The sequence below is a fragment of the Triturus cristatus genome, chromosome 2_1 (assembly GCF_964204655.1).
Source record: "Triturus cristatus chromosome 2_1, aTriCri1.1, whole genome shotgun sequence".
In the NCBI taxonomy this organism is placed as follows: Eukaryota; Metazoa; Chordata; class Amphibia; order Caudata; family Salamandridae; genus Triturus; species Triturus cristatus.
The window spans coordinates 478,725,021-478,747,674 of NC_140581.1; positions in this window are offsets into that span (position 1 = coordinate 478,725,021).

Genomic DNA, 22,654 nt, shown 5'->3' on the forward strand with positions numbered 1-22,654 from the left:
GGTGCTCCCAGGAAACTTAGCTACGATATCAGTGATTATGTTGCCTGCATCGCAGATTACCTGCACATTTATGGAGTGGGTGGACTTTCTGTTCCTGTAGATGTGCTCAGTGGCTGCTGGTGGGCAGATTGGAATGTGTGTGCCATCAATACAGCCTATGACATGCGGGAACTGTGCCATCTGGTAAAAGTCGGTCTTTGTTTTCAGCAGTTCAGCCTGTGTGTTTAGGAAGCTAATGTAGTGTTGCATTCTCTGCATCATGGCATCCAGGAACTTCCTGAAGAAACGGGACAGGCAACTCTGGGATACCCCGCCTACCGCAGCTATCACCCCCTGGTAACTGCCAGATGCGAGTAGATGTAGGCTACAGAGCACCTGCACATGTGGTGGTATGGCATGCGCCCTTGTTGTTGGATGGTCCAGGAATGGGTGCAGGTCCCTTATCAGGTCCATGATGGTTTGGGGGTGTAGCCTGTACATTTCATGTATCTCAGCCTGAGTCTGTTGAAAGAGTGTGATGCGCTGTCTGTAAATGCGTTCCTCCCATCTCCAAATCCTCAGACCTGCTGCCTGTAGACGTAGGCGCCTTGCAATCACATACAGAGCCGCCATGGTGTTCACGCTGTTGCATTTTGGGATTGCTTATATGCACTGTGGCTGATTACCACCTGCTTTCACTCAGTGTTACTTACCGACTCTTAAATACCGAATTTCATGGAATTCGGTAATACCGAATTTACCTATATCTCTTTTCTCGTGTTACCATTTCATATTTACCGAATCGGTAAATATGAATTCGGTAATTATGAATCGGAAATTTAGAATTCGGTAAAGATGAATCGGTATTTACCGATTCATAATTACCGAATCCTTCTTTTTGGACTCCTACATCTCAATTGGCTAAATACCGGTCGGTATTTAGCTACCTACATATGGCCCATAGTCCTTTGCTACTACCACCTTCAGAAACGTCCCTCTCCTTTCTCCCTTTCTATCTTTTACAACAGAGGTCTTAGAAATTTCAACAGACGTTACATCTACAGTAAAATTGTGTGAATCATTATAAATGTGGCTCTCTATTGTACAACGTTGTGCTAGCATTTAAGGCTTTTTATTTTTGCCTTATAAATCACAGGAGAACAATTATTCTTTTAAATTTTATGTAGACCCCCTATAGACAGAGATCCATAGTTGTCCAAGCAGCTTGTGGCACAGTACTGTTTATATTAGTCGGATTGCAGTCACCGGGAATGTAGGTGCCTCCAAAATATACCTAATAAAATGAAAAATTGTAGGAACCTGGTAAAGTACTGTGGGGCATCTTATCAAGAAACCGGCGTTAAAATTATCGACGCTTTAGGGGCAGAAAACTGCTGCTAAAGCGGCTATAATGGGCTTGATAATATGCCATTAAGAATTCCAATAGAAGCCCATCTTATGGTGTCAACATGGGCTTCTATGGGAATTCTCCAGGGCATATTATCAAGCCCATAATTGCCGCTTTGGCGGCAGATTTCTGCCGCTAAAGCGGCGATAATTGTAACGCCGAGCTTGATAATATGCCCCATAGTTACATTGTTTGTATGCTGTGTAATGGACAATGATCTTGAAATTAAATCAATCCCCTCTGTGGCCAAGACGATTTTAACCCTTTATTTCACTGAGCTTGTGATCGCCCAATTGCTTAGCATATTTTGGATCATACAAATTACAAGTAGTAGCAGAACCAGTCAGAATTGCCACATGAACTGTATCCTTTGATTGAATGTCAATCAAGTGCCAATGGACAACCTCTGCGTTCAGTGTTTTTGTCGGACATTGTGAAACCTGCTCTGATTCCTCTGCTAGTTCTCATCCGTTCAATACTAGATAAAATTGATTACATAAAATGTGTACTTAATTACATATCTTAACATAATGCAAAAATAATTTAGAAGCTTGCTCACTGTGCTATAATGTCGTACATTATCATAATTGAGCAAGAATTATAGCACATCCATTACTTCAATGTTCATGTCTTAACCAGCAAGAAGAAAAATAACCATTGAAGTGGGCATTTCTTCTGTGATTACGGTAGACTGTAAAGTGGAGCACCTGAGAGAAAGATTTCCTAAATTGATAAATAGTTTGTAGTTCATGCCATAATATTTCTTTAGGTACAGATGCAATTCAATTGATGGGGATGGAGGCTCTTCTTCTGAGTAAGCAATGTACAAAAAACTGGCATCGCTAAAATATAGTGCATCTCCTAGAAAATATTGATACAGCTATATATACAGATTTATATATGCATGCATGTATGTATGCGGTCGCCAGTAGGTAGCTATAGGTAGGACCTAGTTTCCATAGAAAAATCGCTTTTTGTTTTGCTAGCAACTTTGACGTCGTTTGACGAATCTTTACGAAAGTTTCAAAATGAGTATTCCAGTCACTTAAGGTGCGGTGTTGAAAGTTTCAGGGTGATTTATCAAGTGGGATCTGAGAAAAAGGGGGGTTCCACAACGCATTTTCACCCTGCAATTTCCTATAGGGATTTTGAACACAACTACAGCCCGAACTGTTGGACAGAATTACACCAAATTGGGCAGAAGGGTAGCTTCTGGTCCAGAAAGCGTGCTTTTTGTTATATGGTGTAAATCCGTTCAGTAGTTCTTGAGATTTTAAAGGAAAAAGACATTTGTATATCTAGAGGTGTGGACCCTCCGTGGATCCACTCGCGAAGAATCCGTGGTTCCATGCGCCAAAGGAAGATCCTGATTGGCTGGCTGGAACTTGACAGAAAAGTTGGGGCCACCATTTTATATATCGGGAAATGGTCCTCGAGGCTCAAAAGTAACATGGAAAGTAAATGAAGCACTCAGGTTAGAGCTTTTCTGACCCTATGTAAGAAAAGCAAGTGCAATGAGCAGCAAGATACCAGAAATTGTTTTTTTGCCACACCCGAGATCTGCGGTGCTTTCGCAGGGCTCAGCACAGCCCCTGTGTAAATCCACGATGAATTCACTGACCTCACCATGAAAAAAATACACGATTTGCACACGCTCATACAGTTAGGCAGGCACTTACAGATCCAGTTACTCTCCCATAAAAGCACGTATGTACCCTTCAATCATATAGCCAGACAGTGACTACTCAGTTTGCCCTCAAAGCATGGGAGGACATCCATAGAATGCAATCAGCACCACAGGCAAAGTTGAGAGGACTACTTCAGCACTCTTAGGAAGGGAGAATACTGATTGTAGTTGACCTTCGAATCAGGGCCCCTCAGGGTAGTGGTTTGGAGAAGGAGGGAAAGGAGCAGAGAAATGACTAGGCAAAGGATCAAGACGGAAGCCATGATCCCAGAGAGAGAGAGAGAGAGAGAGAGAGAGAGAGAGAGAGAGTTCCCTATTGGATTCTATACAGAAAGAAGTGTTTCTTCCCAAACCTAGTCCCCCATGGACCTCTAGGACAGACAGGATGAGAGGGACCTGAGACTGCAACTGACCCAGCTGGCTGAAGAAGAGAGAAATGCTGAGGCTGAGACAGCTTTGGAGGAGAAAAGGGCCTTGTTGGCTCATGAAGTGACTATCAGGAAGGTAGACTTGAAGACCAAATAGCTGTTAGAGTCTAACAGAAATGATGGAAGCAAAGCTACTTTGTCCAGTGCAGAACAAAGGAGAGGGTGATATAGAAAGGTTGTTTCAGGCATATAAAGTAGCTCTAGAGGTACAGAGGATCTCTGAGGAGGATTGGGGCCTGACCTTTGGAGTCATATTCATGGGAGGGATGCCCTACTGGTCCTAGAGAAGGGGAAGAGGTTGAGGTATCTCATCATGAAGGAGGCCCTTGTCCGTAAGTATGAATTCAACCCAGAGGAATGCATGATGAAATACAGGGACATTCAGAAACTGTGTCAACAGTCCTGGGAGAATATTGTGGGGTACCTTTGAAATGTTTGTAAAAAGTACAGTTGTTTCTTAAGAAGGGGTTCCTAACAGTTTTATACTTTTTCTTTTTTTTAAGGAGAACTGGGAAGAAGGAATTGGCTTCAGACTATGAAAAACATGAAGATTCAATGGGGAACTAAGAAAATAATTAAATATTTCTGCTGACAGTATTTTCCACATCCATGTGATTGGAAAAGCAGTACTTGCTGCTTTATCCCTTTTCCACAGTGTCTTATGGAATGCTACTTGTAATATACTGTTGTATGAAAGAAAGTAGAGACTCATCTGTGTCTGTTCCAAATTTAGGTGCATCTTTTACCCAAGAACAGCATATGAATATGACAAGCGCCTCTTGATTGGCACTCCCTTTGCAAAACAAAATCTGTCATTTCTCTAAGAAGTGGATTTTTTTTGTTGCAGATGAAGGACAGTAACATTTCAAGTCTGCGCTTAGAGTACCTGCAAAAATTAGACACATGCTACAACAAAGTTCTCGTGGTGTCTTGAATTTGATGTTTTTATTTACAGTTTTTTTGTGTGAAAAAGTTATGTAAGCTATGCCACATATATTTTGCATAGCTCAGAGTTAGAAACCAAAGGGCATATTTAGAAGGAAGTGGAGGGGTGTGGCGTTAGCCTCCTTGGCGTAACGCCACGCTCCACCAGTTCTGAAACACAGGGCTGCACTGTATTTACACAAAGAGTCCTGCTGAATCTCCCACTGTGTATGGAGTTTGTACTGGGAGCAGGGGAAGGGTGGAGTTTCCTGAGGGTGCTGCAGCTGCTGGTGCAGACAGTGCTGGGCTCCCGGGGGGGTTGCCTGAGCTTTCGTCCTGTGACCCTGCTCTGCCAGTGAGCGTGAAAGTCTTTGGATATAAGTGAGTGGAGTATAGGTGCATGGGGCCTGCAAACCAGTGATCTTAAGATAGCCACATTTGGGCAACAAACTTACAAGGGGAGCAGCGATCGTGGGGGGCACTATCCAGATCACCCCCCATCAGCTGAATAGCATGGCTTCCTCTAGTGACAGCACGTGGTGCACACTCTGGTCATCCACTTGGTTGTTTTTTCACCTATGCACATATAGCTTGAGCAGTTGCTACATATGCAGGGACACCAATCCAACCCCTCTCACCTCCCTTCCTCCATAAGACACGGTCTGTGGTGAGGTCTTCCCATATGTTCAGGAGGTCATGCTGTAATCAAAGGAGCCACCCCAGGTCACCCTAATGGCAGCCGGCTGACGTGCAGTACATATAGTGTTCCCAGAGAGGTGACTCAAGTGGAGGGGCCTTGACTAGCCCAATGTGGCAGCACTCAAATCTCCAATAGCACAGTGGACAACCTTTTACCTGTTGAGTAACGTGACATGCAGAAATGCACATCTTGTGGGAGTCTGACAGCTCCAGAAGAGAGTCAAGATTGGCTAGTTATTGATGAGGCTCTCCACAGGATACTCTGGGTTCCCATTATGTATCGCTCCTCGCACCTCAGGAAGGACATATCTAGAATACGGGTAGCTGTATGGGCATCCATTGTCCTCAGTGTTTGGGTGGCCCATGAAGGGCATCTGGGTGGGTGGTGCAGCTCATGACAGGCGCTGAGTCAGGTCTAACCTGGGGGGGGGGGCGAACAACAAATTGTCTCGTCGCTCATGGTGATGCCAGAATGCGCAGGCTCCACCTTGGTCTCCCCTTGTAGCATCAATTTCCCAGTTGGGCCTCCAAGCGTAGGGCATGGGTAGATGTAGGGGTGGTACTGCAGCTGTATTGCTGGGCTCACTCCCGGTCAATGCAGCAGGCCCTGCCTCTGGGTCTGCCCCAGAGACCCTATTCCTCATCGAGCGGCCGACAAGCAGCAAGCTGGATCATAAAGGCTGCATCACTGGCGGGTTGGTAGCTGGCCCGGTGAAAGTGGTAACATTAAAAGAGTGTAGTTCACGTGTGGTCAGCATTCTTTAGCTTCCTTGATACCTGGTTAAGCCAATGCCAATAAAGAGCTTTATTTAGCAGGAAGCAGCCATCATGGTTGGTTCCAAGCTCTGCTTCGGGCCTCGTTGTTTTCCAAAATTGCACACAGTATTCCATTTTAGTTCATACAGGTTTTCGGTAGTGCTGCAGGGACCTTTTTTGGTGATCTCTATTGTGAAAGCACCCACTTTTCACTTTAGTTTTGGAATTACACTATGTATGGGTCACTCATATTTATGTAAATGATCATACCAGTGGCGTGCTAGCTACCGATCCTTTTCTACCACAGAGCCAGGAAATCTCTCACTCAGTAGCGGTTCTACCTCCAAGGCTACAGTCTGACCAAGGTCGGATGGTAACCTCCGTTTCATGGGACCTCAAAACTAGCCAATCCTGCATCTACTCTCATGCCGTTTTAACATGAGAGAAGTGTCACGATTGGACAGAGCAGTCTAACCAAGCACTCCTTTTGAGACTGGGAGCCTGCCTATTCAATCCCCAGGCTGTTTAACACAGCTGCTATAGGTGCAGGCAGAAGTGCGAATGTTGGGTTGGCTGTTAAAAGACAGCCATCGATCCGACATGTGCACGCTGCACTTTCCAGTATCATGCCTGCTGCCCCCTATGCTAATCCTTCAGAGAATCACCCCTCCACCATGATACTCGCCATGGCACTCACATCAGAATAAAATGGTAACAATACAATTTTTTTAAAGTTGGTTTACTGCTGCGCTTGCAGCAAGTGGAGTGATGCTCCTCTCCACCTAAGGAGAAACTGCCACACACTAATGAATACACTGACACACCCAGGCATTCACCGATGCTTATACAGAGACATCCAGGTATACACCAAAGCAGACATTGACATACCCAGCACACACTAAAGCAGACACTGACACACCCAGCCACACACTAATGCATCCAATATCACACCCAGGTGCACACTGATGCACACACTGACACACCCAGGCATACACCGATGCAAAGACAGACACACCCAGGCATACAGCAATACAGACACTGCCACACCTAACCAAATTACAATGCATCCAATAACATTCCCACGCACATACTGATGCATACACTGACACACCCAGGGTCATACTAATTCCTACACTGGTACACTTAGGCATACATCAATGCAGACACTGACACAGCCAGGCATACACCCACGCAGACACAGACACATCCAGCCAAACACTAATGCATCTAATAACACTCCCAGCCACACACTGAGGCACACACTGACACACCTAGGTATACACCGATGCATAGACTGACACACCCACTCTCACACCGATACAGTCAGTGACACATTAAAACACAGAGTTAGCTCTTTGTTTTTCCAGATGGTGGTTCTAACAAAAACCGTTTTTTTCCTAAAAGGGTATTTTTAACTGTTTTCAAGTTTTTTCTTCTTTTTTATTTTTTGAGCAAAAGGTGAACAGGGTTCTAAAAAGGATAAGGATGGGGAAATGCAAAGAAGCAACTAGCTTCAGTCTTCAAGAAAATTATGTCGTCACTGGAAGCAAAACAAAAACAACTAACAGTGATGCTTCTTCACTTTATCCAAGAATGAACCCCTCATAAGACATTGTTACAGTGACAAGCATGTGGCATTTCACACAGTAAATAACCATGTCACTCAATTTTTTGAAGTCAGCTGGTATTGTAATGACTGCATCAGATGATGGTTCTCCCAAGGCTGCTGTAGAGGTCGACTCTTGCTGCACCTACTTTGTTCTGAATCATCGATTTGTAGACCCGTTCATGAATTGTTTTTATGTGCTTCCACATGAAACTTGTCCCATGTGAATTCTTCTTTGCAGTGCCTATGGATAACTGCTTGCAGCAAATACTGCACTGCACATATTTTTCTATTACTTTCTTTTCCACTGAAGGTATTGTGAAGTGCTTTTAGACATCACTTTCTTTTCTTTGAGGTGGTGTATCTTCCTCCTCACCCTCAATAGGTTGTGGATGCTCATCCTAGACAAAAGATGGAGTTTCAGCCATTGCGTAAAAGCAGAGCATCAATGGTTCTCAAATCTCCTTCAAGAGACTTCACAGTAGGAGTAACTTGTTTTAAGCGTGGTTTTCCATGCGCATGGATGAGGTCCTCAGATATCCAATCAAAAGAGAAGGACTGGGTGTGGTTTCGAGCAAATACACATATCTGACCGGCAGAATCGCAGATTTGCTAAAGTCATAAAATGGGTAACTTTGTTTAAAAACAGATATAAGGTGATTTATATATATTTGTAAATATGTTCATACTGATGTCATTGATGCGAAAGGAGCGGTGTATATATTTGAAATAATTCAAATTTCTTTTGGCGAATTAGTGGATTTTGACTTGTGCATTCATTCCAATTACGAGATTGGGATTAAAAAGCACAGAGTTGTACTCTGCCTATGTTTACGGACCAGAAAAGATACCGCTCTGATTGGCTGAACACAACCTGAACAGAAAGTTGCAGCCACCATTTTATCTTCCGGTAACGGTTCTCGTGGCTGAAACTGTGTGTGAAAGCTGATATAAGGGGTCAGGGGGGAGATTTTCTGACCCCAAGTTTGAGAAATGGGTGTGTTAGTGACACAAATTATGTGTCCAAAATAGATCTTTTTAATTGAGCAGTAAATATTAGCAACGACGCCACAATTGCGCTGTCACGGGGACATCACAACTATCGCAACGGCTTCGCGAATATTAGTAAAAATATAAAAAATATATCAGTGAATCATTAATACATATTGTTATAGAGATATTGAGATTCAGATAAATGTTTTTATAGAGGTATTTAGATAGTGATTTATCGATTTATCTAGTGTGATGGTTAGAATTAATTGTATTGTCATAATTTTTTTATGTGGTGGAGGCTATTAAATTCCTGCTTTAGCTTTATGCTTTCGTGCTGTATCCGCGGGGATCAAGATTACCGACGTCATTGCTACCTCTGGCCTACCGCGAATACGGAAAATAGGTTTTAGAGATGGTTGTTCTTAAAATACACTAGAAAAACATGAGTGAAGGATACAGCTATAAACCCCTAGTGTGTAAAATACTGTAATATATGTGTTTTGCACTTTATGGAAAAGGCGCGATCGTCGCAGTTAATGGTGTAGTCATAACTACCTGAATAACTGAAAAAACATAAAATAGGTCTTAACGATAGATTTCAAAGAAACTTAGTACCAACATGTGAGTTTAAACATGTGTATAAATAGGCATGCATACAGTAATATGTATAGTGCAATGTTAGGAATGGATATTTTTACTTATTATTTTTGGATGTGCTGGTGGCCGTTGAATGTCTGCTTTTGGTCCCCGTTTTCGTGACGTATTTGTGCTGATCGCTACGTTGTCGCAACGATTCTCAAAAACTAAAAAAGTATCTTTATAAAGAGAAATGAACAGTATTTCAGGTACTAGGGTCCATGGACAAGCTTTGGGGCCAATTAGGATGGTGGGCGGACTTTCGTCCGCCCGCCACCCTAGCAGTGCTGGGACCAGTGGTGTGGCGATCCCGCACTGGCAATTAGGATGCCACCGCCACCGTGGCGGTGGCATCCCCTTTTCCCAGCATTGTGGCAGGCGATGCTCACAGCACCGCCCGCCACAATGCTGGGAATGCACGTTGTGCATTGTCATGCTCAAGGTGATAGGCACCACGCGGTGCCTGCCACCTTGTCCATGACATTGTAGGGGGATACCATAGGTACCCCCATGTGCAACCCCCACCCCCCGATACCCTGGGGGCCCACAACGGGCCCCCAAAAGCAAACTCCGCCTGGCTTTCCATGGCTGGGTCTCCGCCATGGAAAGCCTTGCACCGCTGCCCATTCTAATATGGATGGCGGTGTCTAGCAGATACCGCCACCATATCCAGCCCCTTTTCTGCCTGGTCGACTGGTCGACCGGCGGAAAACCGGCGGACGGTCTTTCCGTCTGCCGGGGTCCCCCCGCCATACTAATATGGCTGGGGGAAATGGGTGGGCGGTGGCAATCCGCCCGACATCGTAATCAGCCCTTTTGTGTTGATTGTGTGTTATAGATACAGCCCATGCAATGTACTTCACATTTAACATGGGCTTCAATTGGAATTCCATAGAGCATATTATCAAGCCCATTATCGCTGTTTTAGCGGCAGTTTTCTGCCGCTAAAGCGGCGATAATTTTATCGCCTGGCTTGATAATATGCCCCATGGTTCTTTTTTTTGGTAACAAAAATGGCAACTGGGACAGGAGGGATTTGAAAAATGTGCACTGAGAAATGTGCAAAAAATATAAAAGGTGCAAAAATAGTATGTAGAATTTTTTGCAGCATTGTTAATAGCTGTAACATATTGCTCACCAGCAGTTATGACAATGCTGCAGTCCATGCAATACGTGGTCATTCTTGAAAACTCTAGAGCCATATCTGTTGTAGTAGTCTACACCTCTGAAGGGACTTTCTGGCCAGGAATTGTTGTTGCAGCACTGATGTAGATGCTCCTCCAGCTACACTCTGCTTGATTGTCAGTTGGAGACGTTTTCTATGTAAGGCTTTGAAATAATAGAATATGGACTTCATCCCACATCAATATTTTTTGTTTGTCTCTCTAGAGAGGTTCTTATCATAGATTGTGCATTGCACTAGTTTTGCAGAATTTCTTTGATTCCCCAAGAGTTTGGATAACAATGGGTAGTTTGATAGGTGAATGGTAGTTATGTTCTATTCGTGAGATCAGATGTTGAAATGTATTTTTTGAAATTGTTATTTTTGTCAAATGTGTTGTTAAAATAAAGTTAAACCATTATGTTACTAAACAGCTACACTCAAACTTTGTGTAAAATATGTTTATATATCTGTTCTACACTTTGTCATTTGTATCCGTGACTACTGATGTTATTGTGACCAACGGTGCGGCTGTGAAGAAGGAAAATGCAATGATGTGGGTATTTCAACAAATGAATAAAAAGGGGAAAGTTAAATTAGAATCTTACTAAATAGCTACACTCAATATTTATGTAAAATATGTCTATATATATGTTTTACACTTTGTCAAACAAACTCGGTATTCACAGTGTGTCCTTGGCAATTGCACTCATAGAATCACACAGGCACTACCTGTGCAATCATTAAGGGCGTAATTTCTCCACTGCTCTGCAAATGTGTCTCCTGGCACACTACTAGTTGGGGGATGAAGTACCCTTGGCTATTGAGGATCGTTGGGGGCCAACTACCCCTCCTGTTACCTCCAGCAAGTCCCACACAGTGAGTTTTCTAAGAGGTCTTCGGAGGCCATGCCCCTTTCTCCACCACGCTGCAAATGCGTCTCTTGGCACACTACTGGTTGGGGAATAAAGTTCTGTTGGATGCTAAGGGACCTTGGGGACCAAGAAGCCCTCTTGGTACTTTCAGTAAATCCTACACAGCGGGATTCCCGAGAGCTGGTAGGAGACCCTGCACCATTTCCCCACTACTCTGCAAACACCATTGCTACTAAAAAAACCATAGAAATTCACTGAAAAAAACAAAGGTTACAGGGCCGATATAATTAGGAAATATAATTCATAAAACCTTAGATATTAACTGAAAAAAAACCAAAGGTTACAGGGCCGTTATAGTTCGGGAATATAATTTAAAAAGCCATAGAAATGTACTGAAAAAAAACAAAAGTTACAGGGACTTTATAGTTAGGAAATATATATTTTTTTAAACCTTAGATTTTAACTGAAAAATCAAAGGTAACAGACATGTTATATTTAGGCTCAAGTTTCACGCATCCAAACCAGTGAAATTCAGCAGTTATAACTAGCTGAGCTAACTATAACTTGCACCCCCGCAATACACTGCTTATTACCTCACATATTACATCACCCATGACATTGACAGTGACATCACTGATGACGTCTCAAATGACATTACTGATGACATTATCCACAGAATCTCTACAAGACACACTTATACACCAATGTAATCTTTCATACACCCTCTCCAACTTCTATACTACCTTTCTCAAAACCATTGACATACCATACCACTACTTACCCACCCACTCACTGACTCAGTTCTACACACACATCCACTCATACGTGCATACAGCTACTCATACACAACTCACTCACTAATACAGCTACTAATATATATCCACTCATACACCCATACATCCACTCACACACTATCAGTTACCCATAGAGCTACTCATATACCTACTCACTAACCCATAGAGTCAATCACACAGCCACTTACTCACCTATACAGTTATACACACACACACACACACTTATTTATACAGATATTAACACATACTCACTCACCCATCTTGTCAGTGACACAAGCATTCACTTACCCCTACAGCCACTCTCACATTAACTCACTCACACATACAGCCACCCATATACTCCGACACTCACCTATACTGCCTTTCACATATGCAGTTACTCACCCATATACCACTGACACATCCATTCACTCTCCAACACAGCCATACATAGACGCAGTCACCCATACAGTTCCTCATAGATGTACTCACTAACCCATACAGCCATTGACTCCCCCACACACAAATCCATGCAGGCATTGATACACCCCCTCTCCCACCCACACAGATATTGATATACCCAAACAGGTACTCAGACATCCAATAAAGCACCCATACAGCCATTCACATACCCACTCACCAACCCATGCAGCCACTAAGACACCAACTGACAGGCTGATATAGACATTCAGATGACCTAGTCACTCTCCCACACATTCACTAAGACACCTAATCGCTCACTTATACAGCCAGTCACGCACCCACTGGTTCATCCATACAGGCACTCATACAGCCACTGATTCGTCAATACACCTTGGCATATATATTTAACACCCATAAACCTTTTAAAAACACTCACAGTCACTGGATGATGTTATCAGTGATGTCACGGACCATGTTATGTGTGATGTAATATGTGAGGCCATTAGCAGTGCATTGCGGGGGCATGAGTTATAGTTAGCTCAGCTAACTATAAGTGCAGAATTTAACTGGTTCAGTATAAGTGAAATTTGAGCCTAACTAAAACATCTCTGTAAACTTTGTTTTTTTCAGTTAAATTCTAAGATTATATATGAAGATTTATCTATCTATCTATCTATCTATCTATCTATCTATCTATCTATCTATCTATCTATCTATCTATCTATCTATCTATCTATCTATCTATCTATCTATCTATCTATCTATCTATCTATCTATCTATCTATCTATCTATCTATCTATCTATCTATCTATCTATCTATCTATCTATCTATCTATCTATCTATCTATCTATCTATCTATCTATCTATCTATCTATCTATCTATCTATATATTCACAGAAAAAAACAAAGATTACAAGGACATTGTAGTTAGTCTCAGATTTCACTTGTACAAAACCATTGAAATTCAGCAGTTTAAGATACCTGAGGTAACTATAATGTATGCCCCTGCCATGCACTGCTTATGAACTCTAATATTACATCACTAATTACATGGTCAGTGACATCACTGATGACATCATCCACTGATCCACTTAAATTACTGTGCTTTGTGTTCTACTAATGCATGATACTATATCTAACATATATTATGTGAGTGACTGTGTGTATTCATGTGTGAGTGGATGTCTGAGTGGCTGCATAGGTGTGTGAGTGGGTGTTTGAATGGCTACATGGGTGAATAAGTTGGTTTGTGAGTACCAGTATAGATGAATAAGTGGGTGTGTGAGCAACTGTCTGGGTTTTGGAGTGGCTGTGTGACTGGCTGTATTGGTGAGTGTGTGAGTGGCTATATGTGCGAGTGAGTGGATGTGGGAGTGTCTATATGGGTGAGTTAGTGGGTGTGTGAGTGACTTTATAAATGAGTGAGTAGGTGAGTGAGTGGCTGGGTGGGTGAGAGAGTGATTGTGTGAGTGGCTGTATGGATGACTGAGTTGCAGTTTGAGTGGGTGTTCTATTAACAGATTGGCTATCTGAGTAGCTGTATTGGCGACTGAGTGTCTATGTGATTGGCTATATGGGTGAGTGAGTGGCTCTATTGAGAGGCTCTTTGTATGCGTGACTGGGTGTGTGAGTGGTTGTATGGGTGAATTAGCGGATGTGTGAGTAGCTGTATGGCGAGTAAGTGAATGTGTGTGTGCCTGTATGGGTGAGGGAGTGGCTGTGTGAGTAGGTGTATGGTAAGTGAGTCACTCTATGGATCTGTGAGTGAGTGTGTGAGTGGTTGTATAGGTGTTTGTGTGGGTGTGTGACTGGATGTGTGAGTGGTTCTGTGGATGATGTTGTCAGTAATGTCACTGACCATGTTATGAGTGATGTAATATGTGAGGTCATAAGTAGTGCATTGCGCGGTACCATAAGTTATAGTTGGCTCGGGTAACTTTAACTGCTAAATTGCAATGGTTTTGTACAAGGGAAATCTGAGCCTAACTATAACATCCCTGTCACCTTTGTTTTTTCAGTGAATTTCTACATTTTTTATTCTATTGCCTAACTATAATGTCCCAGTAAATTTTATTTCCTAACTTTAACCTCTAACCTTTCATAGTGGGGGTTGTGAGTGAATATACAGGTCGGTGAGGGGGTTTGTGAGTAGCTGTATGTGTCTGTACAGTGGGTGAATAAAGGGAGCATGGTCTCTGATGAGCTCTCATCAATTCTGCTATGTGAGACTTACTCATGGTAACAGGAGGGGTTTCCTTGGTCCCAATGATCTTCAGCATCCAAGGTGACTTTATCTCCCAACTAGTAGTGCAAAAGAAGGCGTGTGTACAGAGTGGTGGATAAAGGGGGCAGGTCCTCCGACTAGCTCTCAGCAATCCCGTTGTGTGGGACTTGCTAGTGGTAACAGAGGGGGTTCTTGGCTCGTAAAGATCCTCAGGATCCAAGGTGACGTATTCCCCCCGCCAGTAGTGCACCAGGAGGCATGTTTGCAGAGTGCTGGACAAAGGGGGTGGGGACTCTAATGACCTCGCAGCAATCATGCTGTGTGGGACTTACTAGTGGTAACAGGAGGAGTTCTTGCCCCCAGTGATCCTCAGCATCCAAGTAGAAATCACTCCCCCAACCAGTAGTGCACCAAGAGGATTGTTTGCATAGTGCTGGACAAAGGGGGCTCAGCCCCTGACACAATCTCAGCAATTCCACCATGTGGGACATATTGGTGGTAACACGAGGAGGTCTTGGTCCCCAAGGACCTTCAGCATCAAGGGGGACTTCATCCCCCAACCAGTAGTGCACCAGGAGGCATGTTTGCAGAGTGGGGGAGAAAGGGGGCGGGGCCTCCGATTAGCTAAACCCACAGTGTAGGACTTGATGGAGGTAACAGGAGGGTTGTTGACCCCCAAGTACCCTTAGCATTCAAGGGTACTTCATCCCCCAACCCACTAGTGCACCAGGAGGCACGTCTGCAGAGTGGTGGAGAAATAGGGAGGGGCCTATGATGAGCTTTCAGCTGTCCCACTGTGTGGGAATTACTGGACGTAACAGGAGGGATTCTTGGCCCCAAGAACTCTCAGCATCCAAGGGGACTTCATCCCCCAATTAGAGGTGCACCATGAGGTGTGTTTGCAGAGTGGAGGACAAAAGGGTTGGAGCCTCTGATGAGCTGCATTAGGATTTGTAGTTCCACAGGGGACGGAGGTCACGCTGAGCACTGCGGGGGATCTACAGATTCTTGTGTGTTGAGAAAAAATCTTTATAAGCCAATTTATTGGTCTTTATGGGTATCTCTGGGACCTCACTAGCACACCCATAGGGTCAGGGTACCTTTACCCTGACCACTTTATTCACTTTGCACAGATATTTTCAGCCCAGGACCATTTCTCAATGCATAAAATGGCAGTTCCAACTTCCAGTCAGGTTCCGGCCAGCCAATCAGGGCCTTGCTGTGGCACGCGGACCCGCAGATCTACCGCGGGAGGATCTGCGGAGGATCTGCATTCCAAGATGTATAAATTTGAAGTTCAGTTATAATCTCCAAAACTACTGAATGGATTTACACCAAAAGACCAAAAGGCACTACTCTGGACCAAGATTTACATTAATGCCAAAATGGTCTCATTCCATCCAGCGGTTGGGGCTGTAGCTGTGTCTAGATGGGGTCCCCAGGGCCAAAAGCAGCCCGTGGAGGGGGGGCCCCATGCCCCTCCTCCTAAAAAATGCAATGGACCCCAAGGGATAGGGTCAATGCAGCCAAAAGGAGGGAGCCTACAGGTTGGCTGCCTATGGGAGTTGGCTGCAGGGCCTCAGATTAATGTATGACAATTAAATATTACTTTACATTGAAAAAAAATAGAAATGTACTGAATAAACTAAGATTACAGGGACGTTATAGTTAGGAAACAACATTAAAGAACCATAGAAATCACTGAAAAAATGAAAGGTTAGAGGGATGTTTTAAGTAGGAAATAGATTTTAACCCCTTGCGTGCGCATGACGGAACCACGCCGTCATGAGCCACGGGCGGCGTGTGCTCATGACGGCGTGGTTCCGTCATACTGCGGCCGCTCCGCCCACGTGGCACTAATTCCCCGCCTGTGCGGTCGAAATGAAGAGTGGGCGGAGTCATGATGGAACCATGCCGTCATGAGCACAGCTCGCCTGTGACTCATGACGGCGTGGTTCCGTCACGAGCATGGCGGCACCGCGCTCACCCCACACCCCCCCAGCGCCGCGGCGGAATTTGCGCCGCGGCGAAGGGGTTAAAAAACTTAGAATTTCACAAAAGAAGCCACAATACAAACAGTGCAGGCTGGGAATCTGTGAGCTCCCCCCTGAGGCCCAGTGGCCCGGAATTGCTGTGGCAACAGGGCACCACAGCAATGTTTTAATGTGCATCGGCCCCAGGGGGATGATCCCCGGGTTCTGGAAAAATCTTAGGAAGGAGGGCTGTGAGCCCCATCTCCCTTCAAAATGAATGCTTCCCTAGGGGATGGGATTCCCAAGGTCTAGAAAAGCCCAGAGAGGGGGGTCGCACTCCCCCTTCTTATTTAAAAAAGTATGCACGGCACCCCAGCCCCTGGCCCACCCCAGCCTCTAACTTTTTTTTTACCAGATTCACCACAAATTTGTCAAAAGATTAAAAACAAAACATTCGGGGGGGGGTGGGCACACCAGCATCCAAGATGACCTCACTATGGTGAAGCTTCAATGCTGTGATCACAAAATGGTTGGCTTTTCCCCCTTGAAATCCAGCCCTATTCTGCACTCGCTGCACAGGGAGGGAGAGGACGGTAGTCGGGCACCAGGACCTACTGATTGCAGGCGGATGGGGGAGCGGTGCAGCAGTCTGTTGAGGCCTAGCATGGTCCTCAGAGGCCCGCAGCGACATGGGCCGTAGGTGAGCCTGAGGACGGGCTATTGAGCCCACTGAGTCGACCAACCGGACACTCTGGTCTCCTTTCTTCACTCCCTCTTTGCAACAGCTTGATTTACCGCCAACGGAGGCCTTTGCAGTTGTGAATGCTGCTCTGCGTGCCAGATCTGGGACCTGTGGTTGACATAACTGCCATTTCAGGACCTAGATCCTATTGGCCTGTGATTGTGGGAAACACTGCTTATGCACCTGCTCCATGGTGAGCTTGTGAGACTGTTGCAGTGCACCTTAAGACACATCTGGAATCTCCTACTATCGCGATGGGGCACGGTGACCCAAAACAAAAGAAATTGTTCTTTGAGCAACCTAGAGGCTCACGGCACCAGCATTCACTTTCTGACACCAAAGAGACCCTGCAAGGGGACAATGGACAGAACTCACTGACAGTACTGCAGCTATCATGGCGAAATTACGCGCTGGGTTCAAATCTATGGTTTCTCGCTTTCACACTCTCACAAGCAGACTGGATTGCATCGGCGAACGTTTGGATCGTCACAATGCCAAGCTGGATGGTGCAGAGCGGTGAATCTCTGAAGTGGAGAATGATACCAGGGCTCTTCAGAAACGCCTGGAGAAGGTGGAGAAACTGCTCAAAGCAACGACAGGCAAAAATAAAGACCCTGAGGCACAATTCTGATGCAACAATCTCAGGATCATGGTGGTGGTGGATCCATGAATATGGGCTGCCCAATGTTTTTGACGAAAACCTCCTTATTAAACTCTTTAACGGACGTTCTGTAAGCAGCACGACAGAAAGCATGAATCATCCCACTGTACCACCCTGGATCACTCTCCAGCTGCTGTGGATAGTGTCCTCGATCCACCAGACTAGACGTAATCTGCTTCTACAACTTTGCCTTCTCATTGTTCTCATATATGACTTCATTGTCCTTCCCCCCCCTAGTGCTGCAACCTATATGACTCATTTTGTTCTTTATGCTACTGTGATAACATTTGATTACATTCAGGTACAGCACATCTGAAGGCACATCACTGCAGCTTTAAAGAGAGAGATGGGTGGAATGTGATTATCTCTGGCAGACTGGTGGGCATGTCTGCACTCCTGGTTAATATTTACACACCCAACCTAGACTCCGCAGATTTCTTTCACAAAATCTCTGCAATTATGGGGTAGACTGAAGTATAATAAATTATCTCAGAAAGAGTGGGGGTCCAAGGGATGTAGTTTAAGGACTCAAACAGTTCACAATCCCCAATTCAACACATGTATACAAAAAGAGAGCTGTGAGTCAAAGAAAAGTTTTTTAACTGTAACATAACCACTCAGCATGTATTGATCAAGGTGTTACTGCTGTCAACAAGGTACACAATGTGTCAATAAATGTGTGTATGCGTGAGCAAGATTCCCATCACCCACAACAAGTGGCTCGCTTCATCATTTGGGAACCTGGGAGCTTCACCAAAGAACCATCTTCTACCAGATGGATGTAGATATTGGTTCAGTGGGTGTCCCAAATGTATCAGTTGGTATATTTTCTGAATCGAGGGAGCCACAATGGTAATGATAAGGAGTGATGTATGCAGTGCACGTGGTAGATAAGTGGTGAATAAAATTGGTTACCAAGGTACAAATATGTGTTTATTATGGTGCTACCTTGATACCAAATTAAAACAAAACAGTGCTATAACAGTTTAAACAAATAACTGTGTTGGAAAAGACTGGTCTACATGTTTCAGCTCTTGGATAAATTATATCCCAGCTTTCGTCAGGACCAGAAAGCTACTGCAAAATTACGGTGTAATGAATACAAAAACTCAAAAAACATACAACCTGGACCTTGTTCTCGGTACAGGTGAATACCTGTGGAAATAACAGCAATAATCAATACAAACAATTAAACAGAGTGGTAAGGTGTTACAGTATAGTTAAAAACCGCAACAACATTGGATATGTCGGTTTTCTCGAAGTTACCATTTAGTGTACTAAACAACTCTAGATCCATCACCTCAAGTGGAAAAAATGTTTGAATTGTAACTCACCCGAATGGTTCTGGGTATGTGCCTCGCCCCACCTGGCAACTGCTCAGGTATAGGAGGCACCACTCTGGGGAATAATGTAAGCGTGAAACATTACTTCACCATAGTTATTGAAATGTTAAACACTTAAACATGAGCGCAACCTTAAAAACAAAGCGGAAGAGTCACGGTCGACTGAACATCGAAAAAGCTTGTTTACAATCGTGTCTCATTCTTTTGGAAAGAAGTGCCATAATAGCATGTACAGATTGCTATGGCAATATTTTATACTAGTCAACAAAGTCTTTGAAATGCACATTTCCTACTTCTGAGTTATGTGGTTTAGTGCAAGTGACTAGTGTAATTGTGTTTGCCGTTGTTAAAATGCCGCATGAGGAGGGTTGTGTTGTAGTTAACCGGCAGCCTATTGATAAAAGGTTGTCGGTTCGTTGTTCGTTATCACACAAAAATCCCTCTAGTCGGAATGAATAACCAATGTAAGCCTAGAGACGTCGTGACCCCTTTAGCAACTGCGATAGTGTAGCATTAAGGATAATTTGAAAAATAATATCAGCGTGTACACCTTACCTCTCCGTCGGTACCTCTCGCGGTATCTGAGCGAGAAGGGGAGGTGTGCATCGGTGATAGAGGATCCTATTTGAGGACTCGCAGCGCGTCATGGGCGTCATGTACGTGATCTACGCTACAACTCGGCGCTGGCTGATGACGTTACGCCGTATTGACGTGGCGTGTATTTTGCATCGGGAGTTGTAGTTTTTATAATCTTAACCTCCTGAACTTGGTGCCCACGGTGCAGAATGATCGCGGGCAGTAACCTAATCCAATCCTGTTGCATTGGATTATGGCATTTTCGAAAGTTTATTGTACCGTATAATTTCAGTAAACAATGCTCCAAGTGTATGGAATGGTTATGGAGAGTCAAAGGAGAATCAAAAGTTCACATGCAAGGTGCCAGAGCAGGATGCCATGTACGACTGGTCATTAGAGCGAAGTCCATGGTATCTGGTCGTTCAGACCTACACAGTCACTGTGCAATTTGAAAACCCATTTCTGTTCCTTTATAAAAAGGAATTTATGGATATCTGTGATATGGGATGGAATAAAGGGTTGTTCTAAAACGACCCAACTCAGATCTTCAGGTCTGTGGTTGAGGGAAAGGAAATGACTGGTTAGTCTTGTGGCTTGTTTTTTACACCTGATGGTGCTTTTATGTTCACTGATACGGACCTTGATCTTACGTGTAGTCATCCCTATATATCTAAGTGAACAGGGGCATGTGATCTGGTAAATTACCTTTTCTGAATTGCAATTGGTATGTCGCCGTAAAATCCAAGGTTTTGCTAGCCCTAAATCAACAGATTTGGTTGGCTGTGTCTGTGGGCAAGCTGAACACGAGCCACATGGGTAGTGGCCCTGTACTGGTGGTAGATCCCATAATGTTGATGTTTTTCCTTTTTCTTTCACCCTCGGTCTGGTATGCACAAGGTTGTCGCGCAAGCTTGTTCCTCTTTTAAAGGAGAACAAAGGTAGTGGGATGTTTTCATTCCCCACATTGAGGATGCGCCAATGTTTCCGCACTGACTTCTGGACACTATTAGATAGTGTACTAAAGGTGGTGACAAAAGTCATTCTTGTTAGTGGTGCCTTGACCACCGGGGGTTCTAAGAGAGCGTCCCTGTTGTTGTTAGACGCCCGTTTCCAGGCCTGTCTCACCAAATGCCCAACTAGAGCTCCTGGGAGGCGACTTGAACATGGTCTTTAACCCAGCACTGGATTCTAAAGGTACCAGTACACGTGGCAAACCTCATGCCCTACGTGTTTTCAAGATACTATAGACACCTTCAACCTGGTCCATGTTTGGAGAAGACACAATGATACCTTGCCAGACTATTCATTCTATTTGGCACCCCATGGGGTCTGGACTCATATAGATTACTGGTTTATGTCCCAGGACGCAGCAATAAGGATGGCAGATGTCACGCACCTCCCCCACATTCTATTGGACCATGCTCCGGATAAGCTAATCTATCTTGAAAATCCTGTATATTTCGGAGGCTTGATGAGACATTGGAAATTTCCAGATAACATCATGCATGATACAGTGTTTAGATCTGAGTTATGTGACTCCATAACGGAATATTTCACGCTTAACACTGGGTCAGTCACTACACAGGCTACCCTCTGGGACGCCTTTAAAGCATGTATTTGCAGCATCTGTATTGCTAAAGATGTGGGACTCCTCTAAGACATCCGCAATGAGTTAGTCCGTATTGAAACAGAACTATTTGATATCGACTGTGACTCTGTCAGAACGGGGCATGAATTATTCGTCTTGATTGTCGGTCTGTCCTAATGGACAAATTTAGAAGTCTTGTCAAACACGAGGTGATTTATCTTGGGAAAGATGCATGGGCACCCGTTGCAGCAAGAGTGTGAGACTGGGCCGCACTTTGGCATGGCCCCTGCGCTTTAACCCTCACAGCACATATGTGACTGAACTCCAGACTCTTGAGGGGGCGTGGTCGACAACAGCAGCATAACCCTTGAATTAACACAGTATTATCTACAGCTATACACTACAAGAGCAGAGGAGGACACTACTGTCATCTCTGAATTCCTGGCAAAGATTGCCATGGTATGGTTAAAACCTGTGGTTTTTGACTGCACTTATCACGTCTGATTAAATCATTGCCATCGTATGGTTAAAACCTGTGTTTTTTGGCTGCACTTATCACGTCTGATTAAATCATTCAAGCAACAGACACACTGGATGGATCCAAGGCTCCTGGGTTGGATGGCTTTACGGGAAACTTTTATACACACATGCCCTCATTCCACATCTTCTAAAGGTTTACACTGAGTTCCTCAAGTTTGATCCCTCCCTCTCACTCTTTGAGAGGCGGTAATATTACTTCAACTCAAGCCTGGTAAAGCACCAAATCTGTGCACATCCTATAGACCACTCTCGTTTCCTAATCATGATAATAAGATCTTGGCCAAAGTGATCGCCCTTAATGAGGTAAATCATATCTCCAATACAGACTGGTTTTTATTCCACATAGGTTCACCACCTTAAACATCTGAACCATTTTTGTTGTATTGTATTACACTTCCCCGGACTTCTTGACCGCATTTGCACTTCTCGATACTGAGAAGGCATTTGACTTGTTAGAATGGCCATTCCTGAAAGTAAAGCTGACCAAACTGGTACTCCCATGTGGGTTTTTAGAACTCATCTTGCTGCTCTACACCAACCCAGTAGCCATACTGACACTGAGTGGTTCCATCATGGACCTGTTCCCAGTGACTAAAGGGATGCGCCAGGACCTCCCCTTGTCGTCCTGCTCTTCATAATTGAATTAGAACCCCTGG